We start from the raw sequence: 15,000 nt of genomic DNA, 5'->3' as shown, positions 1-15,000 counted from the left end.
TGCTGCAATTCTGATTACTACAGTTGTTTTTATCTGTCTTATTGCTGTTGCTGTTTTTGTTATGATGATGGAAGATATTAACCCTTCACCAAGGTGTCATAATTTATATATTTCAATCTAACTTAGGACAAACAATTGTTCGTCTTGGGGACCATCACAACACAGACAAGATTAAAATGACTTCAATATAATGGTCTATGTGCTCTGGTGTTGCAAGCAGAAGCGTGCTGATCTCGCATTCGCTAGTTGTGGGTTCGAATCCTCTACTCCTTTCAGATTCCCAGCAGTGACTACCTGCCCCAACAGTACAAGCGCACAAGGCCGCAGCTAAGCGCCTCCTAGCGTAGGTTCCTCACTACCACAGCCTTAGTCCGAAAGCTCCATGAACCTATACGGAGGATTAATATAAACGAGCAAACAGATCTAACGACCCGATGAGGATTTTTGCGACATCCGTACGGACCAGAGTTACGTGGTATTCTTTTATGAGCAGGATTCGACTTTCCCTTCAGCCTTTATCTCACTTGTAATAAGAGAGAAAGAGAGAGAGAGAGAGAGAGAGAGAGAGAGAGAGAGAGAGAGAGAGAGAGAGAGAGAGAGAGAGAGAGAGAGAGAGAGAGAGAGGGGGAATTAATCTTCATTTAAAAAATAAGGCTGATCACTTTTATCTCCGACCACCCCTCCATTCTGCAAAATTGAGCTGGTGTTAAAAGTCATAAGCCTTATGTTTTGAGTGGAGATTAATTCCCAATTTTTGGAAAAGAGTGAACTAAAGGGATGAGATTTTGTGTTGAAGAAAACGGGTGATTATTCCATATGATCTCAATCTTGTGTCTGAGTTGTCCCTGAAATCTGTACTCATCCGTTAAGGACCCCATCCTAGTGATAAAAAAAAAAAATATTTACGTTTTTTCTACACTGCCAAAGTTGCTCTGATATTAATATTGAGTATATAAAAACATATGCAACTTTGACAATGAAAAAAAAAATCAGATTTTTTTTTTTTTTTTTTCTTCTTCTTCTTCTTCCTCCATCACTTCCCCATCCACAGTATGATCTGGTCTTCAGGCGGCCGGAAAGATCTGGTCGGATTCGACAATACTAGATCGAGCATCCAATGATTCTCTGACCGATATACACGATCCAATGTGGTCGGATCCGACTAGATCTGTCAAGCGGCCTCAAGATCAAATTGTACTGTGGATGGGGTCTCTTAGCGTTCCCACCGAACGCACAAAAAAAAAAAAAAAAAAAAAAAAAAAAAAAAAAAAAAAAAATGTAGCCAAGGAGACTCCGCGCTGCTTCTCCCTTCTGAACATCTTCCATAAGAATAAATGAGACTGCAAGAGACCATAAGGCCTACATTGGCAGTTCCATACCGGGTGTCATTTTTCCTTTTAGTCTAACTGCCATCAGGGTAACTTGATTATCTCCTTAACCTCCGTCGTCAGCGAAAGGGGTTATGGTTAACCTAGATTAACACCGTTCTTTTACTTATGGTTGCCGTCAAGCTTTTTTTTTTTTTTTAAAGGTAGGTTTGTCTCCAGTCGTAAATGAAGGCTTGATAATTCTGGTCCATAGGGAACTGAAGTTACGATATCACATGCATAACATATCCAGTCAATAAAGCTACATGGGGTTCGCCGGGCAAAGGAATGAAGTTCATCATTTCAGTGAAGATGGACCTTCCCGATTGCCTTCTGCATCTTTGAACATAAGAACATAAGAACGTAAGAATGAAGGAGACTGCAAGAGACCATAAAGCCTACACTAGGCAGCTCCGTATCCATCACCACCTGTCATCCCCATCCATAAAATTGTCTAATCGTTTCTTAAAACAACTGATAGTTTCAGCGCTTACTACATGGTTACTAAGTCTATTCCATTCGTCGACCACCCTATTAGTAAACCAATTCTTGCCTATTTCCTTTTTTAATCTAAATTTGTCCAGTTTATAACCATTACTGCGAGTCCTGCCCTGTTGTTTTAATATGATGACCTTGTTTGCATTACCCTTGTTAAAGCCTTTGATCCACTTGAACACCTCTATTAGATCACCCCGCACTCTGCGTCTTTCCAGAGAGTGTAAGTTAAGTTCTTTTACAAACTATTGTTTATTTGTGCTTCTCAATCGCCTATTTCGTGATTACCTGTCGGATCCGGAGCACCACACCCAATATTCACATATAAGCAAGATGCTGTAATTATTATAATTTATTTTATATTATTTGTTTTTGTTTTGTTATCATTTGTCTGTTTGATTCTCATTTATTACTAGTTATATGTCAATTTATTAATATTTACTATTTACCTGTTTGTTTATTATTTAACTATACCTATGCATTTATTTATGTATTTTATTTGTTATTTACATTACTATAGTTTTTATTTATTCATTTATTATTACTATAATTTTTTTCGCATCCGACCTAGATATGGACTAAAGGTCTCCTGTCGGCATGCTCCGCCTTTGTAATCCTCTGTAATCATACCATCACTAAATTTTTTCCAAGAATATTTCGGTACTGTCAATAAACACACAATGTGAGATAGTTCCATGAAAACAGTATTTTCTTTGGGGGGTATGCCCATTCTCTAAGGCTCTGGGCACCGAGAGGGACATGGCCAAGAGGGAGATCCAGCAAAAGATGGAAGGATGGAATCAGAGAAGCAATGGAAACTAGAGGAGAGACAATACAGAGGATAGATGAAGAAGAGAGGTACAGAGATCGAACTCAATGGGGAAACCTTGCGAGGTACCACAACTGACAGGGCAACGGCCCTACCTGGAGTATGGTGAGAAGGTGAGAAGGGTATGACCATTCAAAGGAATGGACGAGTTTCTCTTTTAGGAGGAGTGGAGTGCCCTGAAGTGTTGACAAATGTCTTCAAGCCTTTTAGTACGACGGCTTTCTTTCAAGATATTGTTCTGGTGGACACCAAACGATTCCAGAGCTCAAGTCAAGGTTTCTTTTTGGCTGGGTTGAGGTGTATACATACGTATTACACACACACATATAACATATATATATATATATATATATATATATATATATATATATATACCTAATATTAAATAAGTAACCTTTGGAAAATAAAAATTATCTTGTTTACGGTCGAGCAAGGGAAAGTTAGCATTAAACACAGGAGTCAATTCATATTCTAAAATAAATCAACATTAAATACTGTCTAAAACTCATAACAAATTCCCATTTCAATTTGTATTTCAACAATAGGTGCCAAGCTGAATATTTACGATTTTTACCAACCCGACAGTGAGACCAAGAAAATTTTTGCTCAATTAACTCCGACGAGACTAACAATAAAAACATCTGAATCGTGATACAATCCCATCTGCGACCGTTTTCCTTTTTTTCTCTCTCTTTTTTCATATATCTATTCTGCTTGAGACCAAAGTCCGTAACTTGGACTGAGAAAATGAAGTGTTTGATCTAAATCTCTATACGCTCACGGATTGTCAAAATTGGAACAAAAAAAAAAAAAAGTGGATGCCCAGCAATTCTTTTCTGTATATAATAAGAAGTCTAGAGGAGGATAAAGAACAGCAATACATAAGTATGAATGACATTAACAAATGGTAGAGAACCCTTTACCCAAACGGTGATTTTTTATTATTCTAGCTAAAGCCAAGTTATTTTATTCGGCTTTACGAAAATCGCCATGAAGTGAAGTGTGATACGGGAGACTTCAAATGAATGTAAGTCAACTGGGTTGTTTACACTGAACATAAACGATTTGGAGGTTGGCTGTGGTTGAGGGCGATTGAATGACTTGGACTGGATGAGACTGGATGAGAAGCCATTGGATAACATGAGATGGCATGAGATGGTCGAATGAGGTATCTGGCTGACTCTGAATTGGTATGCTCTTCTCCCCCCCCTCCCCCTCACCTCCACTTTTTCCGAGACCACCCTCTGTGTTTTTTTTTTTTTTTGGGGGGGGGGCTCTCGAAAACAGATAAAAAAGTTTGTTTGTACTAGCTGAGACCACATGAGATAATATAAAGTCCTGGTCTGACCAAGAGAGTATCGGGTGCCTCCAACTGGTTCGGTCTGTTTCTGATCTTGCTAATAGCGAAGCGGGTGGCTTGGACTGGCTGAGAGCCCAATGGGCTGCCTTGCGTGAGGGTGAATGAGAGGTTTGCGTGAGACTGAGATGGATGGGTTACATGACGGCGGAACTCTGGATGAGGCAGGTGAGCCCACTCTTTCTCTCTCTCTCTCTCTCTTCGTTCTTACTTTTCTTATCCCAACGGTACCGCGGCAAAAAAGTTATATAATAAGATTACTTTTTTTTTTTGGCCAATTTTTTTTCCTATCCGTAACTTTTTTTTTTTTTTTTTTTTTTCCAAACCCAGTGCCACCTCTCGGCAAACATGAGGAAGGATTCTTGATCATTTCCAAGAACAGACCTCTTAAAGATGGAAAATCAACCTGTCCATAGACTCGAACCCACACTCCTCAATATACGAGTTCACCACTAATACTACCAGACCACCCCGACTCACTGTTGTGACAGCCATGATCATGAATGGTGGATGATAGTGTAACGTGAGTGGAGCTGGTGCATGGATAGTGATGCATTTTTTTTTTTTTATCGGATGAAAAAAAAAAATTACACTGCCAAAGTTGCTCAGATATTAATATTGAGTATATAAAAACAGGTACAACTTAAAAAAAAAAAAAAAAAAAAAAAAAAAACATATATATATATATATATATATATATTGCATCACTATGCATGGGTGATTGGTTGAGTGGTGGGTGGTCTGCTGGGTCAATACGTGGTGGGTGTCAAGTCGCAGACAAAACACAAATACATCGGGAACCCATATGTCCAACGGTAATTGAATATAAAATAATTACCTAAATCCGTCACAAATGATGTCCTTCATTTTCATCTTTATTTTTTCTTGATATCTATGATTATTTTTTTCTGAAAAACCTTAGTTTCAGCTTTCAGCCCAATTAAATCCATTTTTTCTTCTTCACTGATTCTATTTTGTATGTCAGGGCCATTGAATTTCGACCAAATTTTTTTTTTTTTTATCCTTACACTTTAAAAAAAAAAAAACTCATTTAAGCTCGTAGCTTATGTCCTTTCTGTTATTCAAATCTAGCGCCTGATGATTCGACAACTTTATGTAATCTAAAAGTTCATCTTTTATTCTGGTTAACGGCGAGTGATGGGTGTTAATAGACTAGTGATGGGACAATACCAACAATTTTTACGATTCCGATACGAGTCCCGATACTGCTATAAACTTCTGATCTTTGTAAAAGTCCGATTCCGATACCTGAAATTATTATGATTCATGGTTATTTCCAGGCCTGCAGTTGGTTTTAGAAAACAAATAATTTATTAACAAAATACATTTATTAATCATTTATAGGAATCGGAAGTTAAGAGAAGTATCGGTACTCGTATCGGAATCGTTAAGAATGTTGGTATCGTCCCATCACTAATAAAGACTTTGGTTAAGCTCTTCATCACAATAATATATTATCACAATAACGCATTCTCTATAGTCTATACTTAATTCTGGCTGAAGCCAAACGATTCTGTTCATCACAGAGAATATCACTATTGCGAGTGTTCTATTCTTTACCGCATGACGAACTTCAACAATACAGTACCACCCGATTATCGACATTCATTCTTGTTCCCTATCTTCATTTATCAAGTCCATTCAATCCCATACAAATCTTAACAATTACGGAAATTTATATTAGATGTTATGTAAAATATCATCATTTAACTTGGGTCTTTTGGTCTGCGAAGAAGCATTCTACTTGCAAAGGGCCTCTTTTTATTCTATAATTTTTTATATATTTTTTATTCTATATTCTATTCTATTCTTTACATTCATTCTGGATTTTGCCAGACGATTTCATTCATCTGAGAAAAGCTGAACAACTAACTACACGGTTGTAGTTTTTTCCCAATAATCCACTACAGAAAAGATTAGTTGGTACATTGTGACAAGCTGATGAGGGTGGAAAAATATTTTTTTTTTTTTTTTTTTTTTTTTTTTTAGTTTATTCGTGACCGGTTTCCCTCCTCTGAAGAAGCATATAGCGAAACCGGTCAGAAAAAAAAAACTCGGAACTAGACCCGTGACTTCTTTTTCCACCTTCATCAAAAGACTATTTTTTTTTACATCGATTCCATTTGCCTGTGGTCTACTCTCTTCAACTGATAAGTCAGACATTAATTTTCCAGCGCTTCTATCCTTGTGGTTAATCAGCTTATGCAAAGTCCTCAGACTTTCAAAGGCGTCGAGGACCATAAACGTCAATGCCTTTCTACTTCATTGCATAGCTGTGACATCAAAAGCGTTGCTCTGCAACAAAGTGACGCCTTCAGCACCATCATCACCGTAACTAGTTCCCGATGGTACGACCAGCAGCTTGCAATAATAGGCTACTCGATAATGGGCCAGTGCCAATCACTGCTCATGGAGGAAGCTTGTTACATAACCATTCCGAAATTTAGAGGCATTCCAACTACACAAGCTAAGCGCCAAAGCAGCCTGCATAGACAAGATTAAAAAAAAAATAATAATAATAATAATAATAATAATAATAATAATAATCACCGTTTCACAACACACTATGCTCGAAACATAGTCACACCACTGTACGAAGGAAACTGAAACAAATGTCCGACATGAGCAGTTGGTTGAACGTTTACGGAAAGCTTCGTACACTCATGAGCACTTTTTTCCCCCTAACCTTGTGCACAATCAGTCAAAAACCTCTGACCACCATATGAGTTTCCAATAGTTCTTTACCCTTCAACTATAACTTTTCCTGCTTAGTCTTTGACATTCTTTTTCCTCTTCGATATATTGAGTTTTCAATAGGTTAACCCAGAAATTATCATTCTTCCTGCTAAATATTTGCTTTTTATTTTCCCTTTACAACGTACTCGTATTTAGAGATTCTTAGACGGCTATTGGTGCAATCGGAAACGTATGGGTCTCGCAATTTCCTTGTTGCGGGTTCGAGTCCCGGAATTATCTCCGATTCCCAGCAGGGACTGCTACCTGCCCCATCAATCTAAGCGCACTGGGCAAATGAGATGGTCTCGGCTCGAGCTACGCGCCTCCTGGGGTAGGTTGATCAGTGGAAGAGGCTGGTAGAAATGAGTAGAAAGAGGGGTAGATGACGAGTGTTATATTGTTATAGTTTATGTATTTACAAACACAATACCCAAAGGCGAGAAGGCGAGGATTGCACAAACTCGCTCTCAGAGTTATATTTTATAAACAATGGCTGGGAGCCTGTATGACGTGTGTTTTGCTTACTACTTGTAAACTAAGTAAGTTATGCAGAGATTCGAGATTGCTTAAGTATACAATGTTGTATATAGACTTGTAACAACGAATCTGATTGGAGAAAGGGTGGGAGAAAATTCAATTGGTTCACGATTGTAAGATCACGCCCTTAGGGGAGGATCTTAAATATAGAATTCAAAATCGTTTGACTAAAGAAATCATGACGTCAATGCATAACTTGCCTAGGACCTACAATGTGTGTTCTCACGGGATTCACAGATTGTATCTTGAGAAGCATGGCGTGTAACCGGTATTCAAGAAAATAAAATTTACAATAATTTCATTCCCTCTTGTCTGAAGTACACTATATTGAAATTTAATAAGAGAAATACTTGGAGGCACAGGGCCTACTGACTAAAATATGTGAACTAGTTTGTGTCAATTAGTTGTAACAACTTCATGAGTCCTAGACAAAAAGTTATTTGTAAAACCAAGTTACATTTTCTCTTTTTTCCAAACATACTTAGAAATCTACTATCTGTCCTAAGTTGAAGCCAGTTGAATGTACTATCTCAGTTTCTGACAAGTGTGAAACAAATGTGAAATTGTGCAGAGACACACTCCACTGTTCCTAACACCCTTAATGCTGTACAGATAACCTATGTAATATACCTCACAGATAAACAACTCACCATCTTTGAAAAAATAAGAAAACATCCTCCATTGAGATCTAGCACAAACAACTTTTCTAATAATGTTTTCCTCTTCTTTAGTTGTTGCTGCCTTGTAATCAGAACATCAAATACTATTAGACAATTTTTCTTTATTTTGTTATTGGAAATTATGACATATTCAGACCTTGGTAGCAGTGAGTTTTGAATTCAATTTACTGAACCAATTTATAGATATACTAAATTGTTTTGTTTTTATATTATGTTTTAAGGATCAGCAGGTATTTGGTGTTACATTTGTACATGTTGGAGTATATGCATTTTTGGGTTACCATTAGATGGATGATAGCATCCATTAAAGGATATTTCTTTTAACCTTGTTAAGCCAGTTTATGCTGAGATATTTCTAATTACTCATTTAACTCCATGTATACAATATTATATGAAATGTTGAATTCCAAAATAAGGAAAAAAAACAAAAGCCCTGTAAGAGGGAGTTAAAAAGAGTTGGTCGAGACGACCAAGTGGTAGCTGCCGAGCCCTGTAAGATACTGGTACAAATAGGTAGAAAGAGAGGTAGATTACAAGTGTTATATTTGTATAGTTTATGTATTTACAAACACAATACCCAAAGGCGAGAAGGCGAGGATTGCATAAGCTCGTTCTCTGCGTTATATTTTATAAACAATGGCAGGGAGTCTGTGTGACTTGTAACAACGAATCTGATTGGAGAAAGGGTGGAGGAGAAAACTCAATTGGTTCACGATTACATGATCACGCCCTTAGGGAAGCATCTTAAATATAAAGTTAAAAGTCATTTGACTAAAGAAATCATGACATGACTGCAGAACTTAACTAGAACCTAACAATGTGTGTTCTCACGGGATTAATAGATTATACCTTGAGAAGCAAGTCGTGTAACCGATATTCAAGAAAGAAAAGAGAACCAACAAACATTTCATTCCCCCTTGTCTGAAGTACACTATATGGAAGTTGAAAAAGAGGATACTTATGGGCACTGGGCCTACTGACTAAAATCTGTGAATTAATACAGAAAAAAGAAGTGACAAGAGAAAGGTGGGTGAGAGCTAAGAAAGGGGAAGTGACTAAAGACAGTGGTGGAAATATGAGAGACGTACGAACCGTAAGTAAACGCACGAAACTCACGGTCTTAGACAGAGGCCAGTTTCCCACGGAATCGCAAGGGGAGGAGTTAGGGAGGAGTCCGTCAGAGGAACTCCAACCTGGATAAGAACCTACTCAATAAAAAATTTTATACATGAAGGTGAAGTGTCTACGCCAGGAGGCGCATATGACTTGCCGTCACCTTAGCCCTGTGTGTTTGGACTACTGGGGCAGGTAGTGACTGCTGGCAATTGGAGAGATGTGCGGGATTCGAACCCACAACAAGATGAATGCGAGATTAGCATATTTCCAATCAGTATACATGTCAAACGAAATATCATTACACACACACACAAAGGTGATGACGAATAAGCAGTACACAAAAATAAAGGAATAATAAAAATATATTTTCTATATTTAATTCCGTTTAAAAAAATAAATTATTAGATAAAAAAAAAAAAAAAAAAAAAAAGAGCTTGTGTTAATACGATGCACAGGCAACATTTGGTAAGTGTGGCAAACATGTTCTCAACAACTGGTAGTCTAGACACAAAGGTCTGGAAATGGAGGTCTGGATCTGATGGTATCCTTATTGGATGACAGATACTACGAATCCTGAATCGGAACTCCGAAATATTGGAGAATACTGGAAAACAAGCTTCCAATTTCAACTTGTCTCTTAAAATGTAAGTTTTATTACAACAAGGAATTATTTCTTCATTTGATTGTATTTAATACCTAAATGTAAAGACATTCCGATATGTTGACGTGAGAGGAAACAGAAACACATAAGTCAGTCAGCAATAAACTCGGACTAGGACTCCTCTGTTTCCTATTCCCACTCACACAATACCGAAATCTTGTCCAACCAAACATCTCAATAATTACCACTGTACAGGTATAATGGTGAAAAGGAATTACCGGACAAGAATTCAAACTCGGAGAGGAACTGAGAAGAAAGATGAGAAGGGAATGAGAGCGGGAATGTAGTCAGCGACTCCTGGAAGTATGAGGGAGATTTTTTTTTTTTTCTTTCTTTTTTTTTAACCAGCACACCTACTTTTGGAAACACTTTCGCCCTGAAGAGGAAGAGTCACAGAGGTAATCACGGTGAGATTCAAGGTTAGCAAAACAGATGATTGGCAAAGGTTGACTTGTTTTTAATGGAATCTAGTCTCCGGTTACAAAAGCATATGTCACTAAATTCCATAAAATGTCAATGCATGAGGTCAATACACGAGTAAGGCGGTACATATGTATTCTAGTACATTGTGCCAAAGGCCAATAAACCAACACATACACGTGAGAAGACAGCTGAAAATGACTAAAAGCTGGTTATGGCTTCTGAGCACAACATACATACACTTGCACAATCATGTCTAAAGTACTCAACCTTGAGGGTCTACTGCAGGACCGTCGGCCTACCCCCGAAAGGCCAATACACTCTTTGTATATCGACACAAAGGCATATGTGGCTGCAGTCATGAAGGACGCTAATACATAAATAAATAAATAAATAAAGCTCAGCAGGTACAAAAACATTCAACGTTATCGAGGTTGTTTTCGGACAGCTGGTGCAGGTGGAGGTCAACAACGGCAGCTTTTGCTCATGAATGATAATAAGCTATGGTTAAAGATATTGTGTGTGTGTGTGTGTGTGTGTGTGTGTGTGTGTGTGTGTGTGTGTGTGTGTGTGTGTGTGTGTGTGTGTGTGTGTGTGTGTGTGTGCGCGCGCGTGTGTGTGTGTAAATATGACCGATACCCCAGCATTTTAAATAAGAGTGCGTGCGCTTACGCGCGCGTGCGTTCGCGTACGTGTCCGTGCGTCCGCGTAAGTACTGTATGTACCTGTGTACCCGTGTGTGCGCGCGCGCTGTGTACACATGAACACACGCATGCGTGCTCTTCGCCAACGTACACGAGCACGCAAACCCATGCACCGCACCGCCGTGAGGCAACTGTACCCCCTGCCTACTATTCAAAGCGAGTACGAGGAACACAATTTGAATACATTCGGCTGCCGCAGATCAAAGCGTTCTCCGCCGCGCGTGCAAAGACGGTCTTAACGAGCCTCACGTCTTTCTTAGATCTGGAAGGGCCAAAGTCGAGTATGCAAGTCTAAAGTACTCTCTCCATCCCTAACTCCCTAACTCCCAACCTTTACTCTAGTCCTGAACTATTAATGGAGAGAACAAACATACATGCTCATATACAAATCTCGAACACAAAGATATGTCTCGAAGACATAAACACAATCTCGAACATATATGAAAATATACGTTTCCTGTGGAAGAATTACCTATGGACTTTTACTACTGAATTTACTGAAGTTACATTTGCTCTCCTGTGAAAGAGCTTTGGAAAGTAATAACCATTTCAAAATAGATATCAACCACAGTCTCTGTTACACATATGAATAAGAACGAACTCGTGTGTGTGTATCATATATATATATATATACATATATAAATATATATATATATATATATATATATATATATATATATACATACAACACTGAATGGTTCCCAGTGATTAGAGATACATTTTAACAACCCCAATGCACTTTAATTCTAAGCCATCAAAGGCCAGCATGCTTGAAATTGAAATGTGGTACTACCCAGGACTCGAACCGGGTAACCTCATGACAAGTGCGACACTGACTTTCCAACTAAGCCATCAAGATATATATATATATATATATATATATATATATATATATACAAATATACACTTAACAGATTGAAAAATCTACAGTTTGTATCATATACAACGTTGATATATCGAAGTTTAGGTGTTTACGATGTCTTCTGTGTTTTTTTTTGTTTTTTTTTTTCCGGAGAGATTCAAGTGTTTTGTTCAAATGACTAAACGTAATTAAGATTTATGATATTTCAAAGTACCCAATGATTAATGATGACTTGATCATTTATTCTGCATCTGTCTGTAAAGTAGAGAAAGAGCATAATGTTTGTTAATGCATAGGATTCTGGCACTTATAAACTGACAAACATGTACCTGTTACCTCATCGTGAACTATACCTCTGCTTCCTGGTATCATGAGATAATCTATTGGTAATAAACAGCGTTTCTATCCATGGGGGGAGAAATACAGCACCAAATAGTTGTAGTTATAGAAATGTAAATCAAGATCTCTAACAAGGGTTGCGTCTCGGAGGACTGGTGGAAGTAAAAGTGGCCACAATCTTTTTGTAGTGTTTAGTTTTCTATTATAACGGAATGCTCCGTAACTCTGGTCCGTAGGGGTGTAAATAAAGTCACTTAAATATTGAACACATAATCATTGGGCAGTCAATACCTGAAACGTGGATTCCAGGTATGGCTCATGCATTACGCCTAAGTCATTTCACGGACGGTTTTCGCAATGGTCGCTGCCTTCTTTTTATTTTCATTTATTTATTTATCTTTTGACTTCATCAAAATTCATCTCTTCCTCTAGCCTTCTCCCAGACTCGAAAACATCAAACCGATCACCAGAGGCAGTAAAAAATTTCACAGACAATAAACGTTAAAAGTGAAAAAGTGGTTTCCACCACAAGAAGACATGAGCTCCGTTCTGCAGCAAAGAAGGTAACGGTGTTGGCTCTAAATCGTTGCAAAGCTGGATCAATATTCATTACATGTTTGCCCAGCTACTCTTTATGAGGCAATAATGGAAATGGAACTGCCTCGGTCTAAAGGTTATAACGTTTCTTAATCATGACGTGGATGAAATAGTGTTCTGTTACACCCATGCTGAACTCTTGTTTACCATGATACCTGGAACGGCGGGGTGAAGAGACTATGCACTTGAAAATTACAAAGGGATTTATTATTTACAAGCAAAATATAATTAGATGGTCAAATAGAATTTGTTATTGTAATTCATCTATAATGTAGTATGGAATCTACACTTCATTTTTCAAAAAATAATATAAAAGAAATACGAATAAGTTGTTCTTGCCAGGACAGACACTGAAGGCCCCTACTGTGTTTGTATGAAAAATTTCCTTACTTAAACCAATTCTATATAAACTTCACGTAACAAGACAAAAGCACTAGGCTAATCTCTGTTCTAAGCCAAAATAACACTAAAGCTATCCATATTCCCAGTTCCAGTAAACCAGTGTAATTTTTCTTCCCCAAATATATCACTTCCTCGCTGCTAAGAACTTTCTTCTGAAATGATAATATAATCAGCGTTGGAAAAACAATTCCTACAAACATGTGCACAAAACTAGCAAAGAGAAGCCCAACGAATGAAGACAATATGACACCCTTCACAAGAACGGTTCCGAGTCTCGTGTGGCAAGAAAATAGTGTTTTCCCCAAAAATGGTTTCCGCTGTCGCCTCACAAATGGCATTCTACACATCCAAAAGATTTGCTCACCTTGCGGTAAAACTGTACCCGTTTTCTTTGAACGCGTCCACACATCATGTAGCCACCATGCGACCGACATGAAGAAACACTTGTCCTATACGAATTATATTATCATTACCGACAGAAATTCAACACCGGAGACCCCTTTCCACAAGCTAGCCATATCGGGCACACTTAGACACACCCTGAAGTCACGTGACCATAAGTTCCATAGTCACTCTCTTGTGATCTTAGCAGGAGCCGGAAATTTCCTTCTTCAGCATCATAATACTGACACTATCTTCTTGGGGGGTTGAATAAACTGACATATTATATATATATATATATATATATATATATATTTTTTTTTTTCAAATCCGACCTAGTTATGGACCAAAAGGTCTCCTGTCGGCATGCTCCGCCTTTTTAATCCTTTGTCTTTGGCTGCTTCCATGATAGGTATACAACTTTGCAGAGGGGAGAGGGAAATAAAACACAATAGAAAGGTATTGACGAGAGAGAGAGAGAGAGAGAGAGAGAGCGAGAGAGAGAGAGAGAGAGAGAGAGAGAGAGAGAGAGAGAGAGAGAGAGAGAGAGAGAGAGAGAGAGAGAGAGAGAGGGAGAGAGTGTGAGAGAGAATGGGGGAGGGAGGGAGGGAGAGGAGAGAGAGAACCAGAGGTATACAGGCTGAAAGAGATAAAGAGAGAATGAGAGACAGATAGAGGAAGATTGAGGGAAGGAGAAAGAGCAACAATTACTAGCACATATCACTTCTTAACACAATAAAACATTTCCGTGTACGTGCGTGTGCATCCGTGCGTGCGTGCATGTGTGTGTGCGTGCAAGTGTTCATATACCTGATATATTATATATATATATATATATATATATATATATATATATACATATATATATATACATATATATATATATATATATACACAAATATATCGCACTTGTCATGAGGATACTCGGTTCCAGTCCTGGGTAGTACCACATTTCAATTTCAAGCCTTTGATGGCTTAGAATTAAAGTGCATTGTGGTTGTTAAATTGTATCTAATCACTGGGACCCATTCAGTGTTGTACAAATACATATATACATATATGTATAAATATATATATATATACATATATATGCGGAAACACAGGAGTCTACATCTAAGTCTATTCTTGATTAGTTTTGCAGATGATCCTTCTCTCTCTCCTCTTCAGGGCACATTCAAATGATGAAGAGACAGACAATACGAACAAGGAAGACGAGTACGAAACTGGGAACGATCACACACTGTCCTCGCTGAACCTGAGCATACGTTATGATGTAAGCACTACTGAGTCCCCTAAATTGTGTACAATCTTTTTAATAGTAAAAAAAAAACTCCATTTGTTCACAATTCATCAGGCCGAAGAGTACCAACTGCGTGATGTTCATGTCCTATTCCTTGTTCTTAAATGGGTTGCTTGCTCACCGGCGAAGGACGAGGGGATGGCGGTTCGAATACTGCCACCGGCGAAGTTGAACCAAGGGCATGGTTCATTAAATT

The sequence above is a fragment of the Oratosquilla oratoria genome, chromosome 1 (genome assembly GCF_046742065.1).
Source record: "Oratosquilla oratoria isolate Oo_2021 chromosome 1, ASM4674206v1, whole genome shotgun sequence".
NCBI classification, from domain to species: Eukaryota; Metazoa; Arthropoda; class Malacostraca; order Stomatopoda; family Squillidae; genus Oratosquilla; species Oratosquilla oratoria.
Note: the sequence above shows the minus strand (reverse complement) of the source record.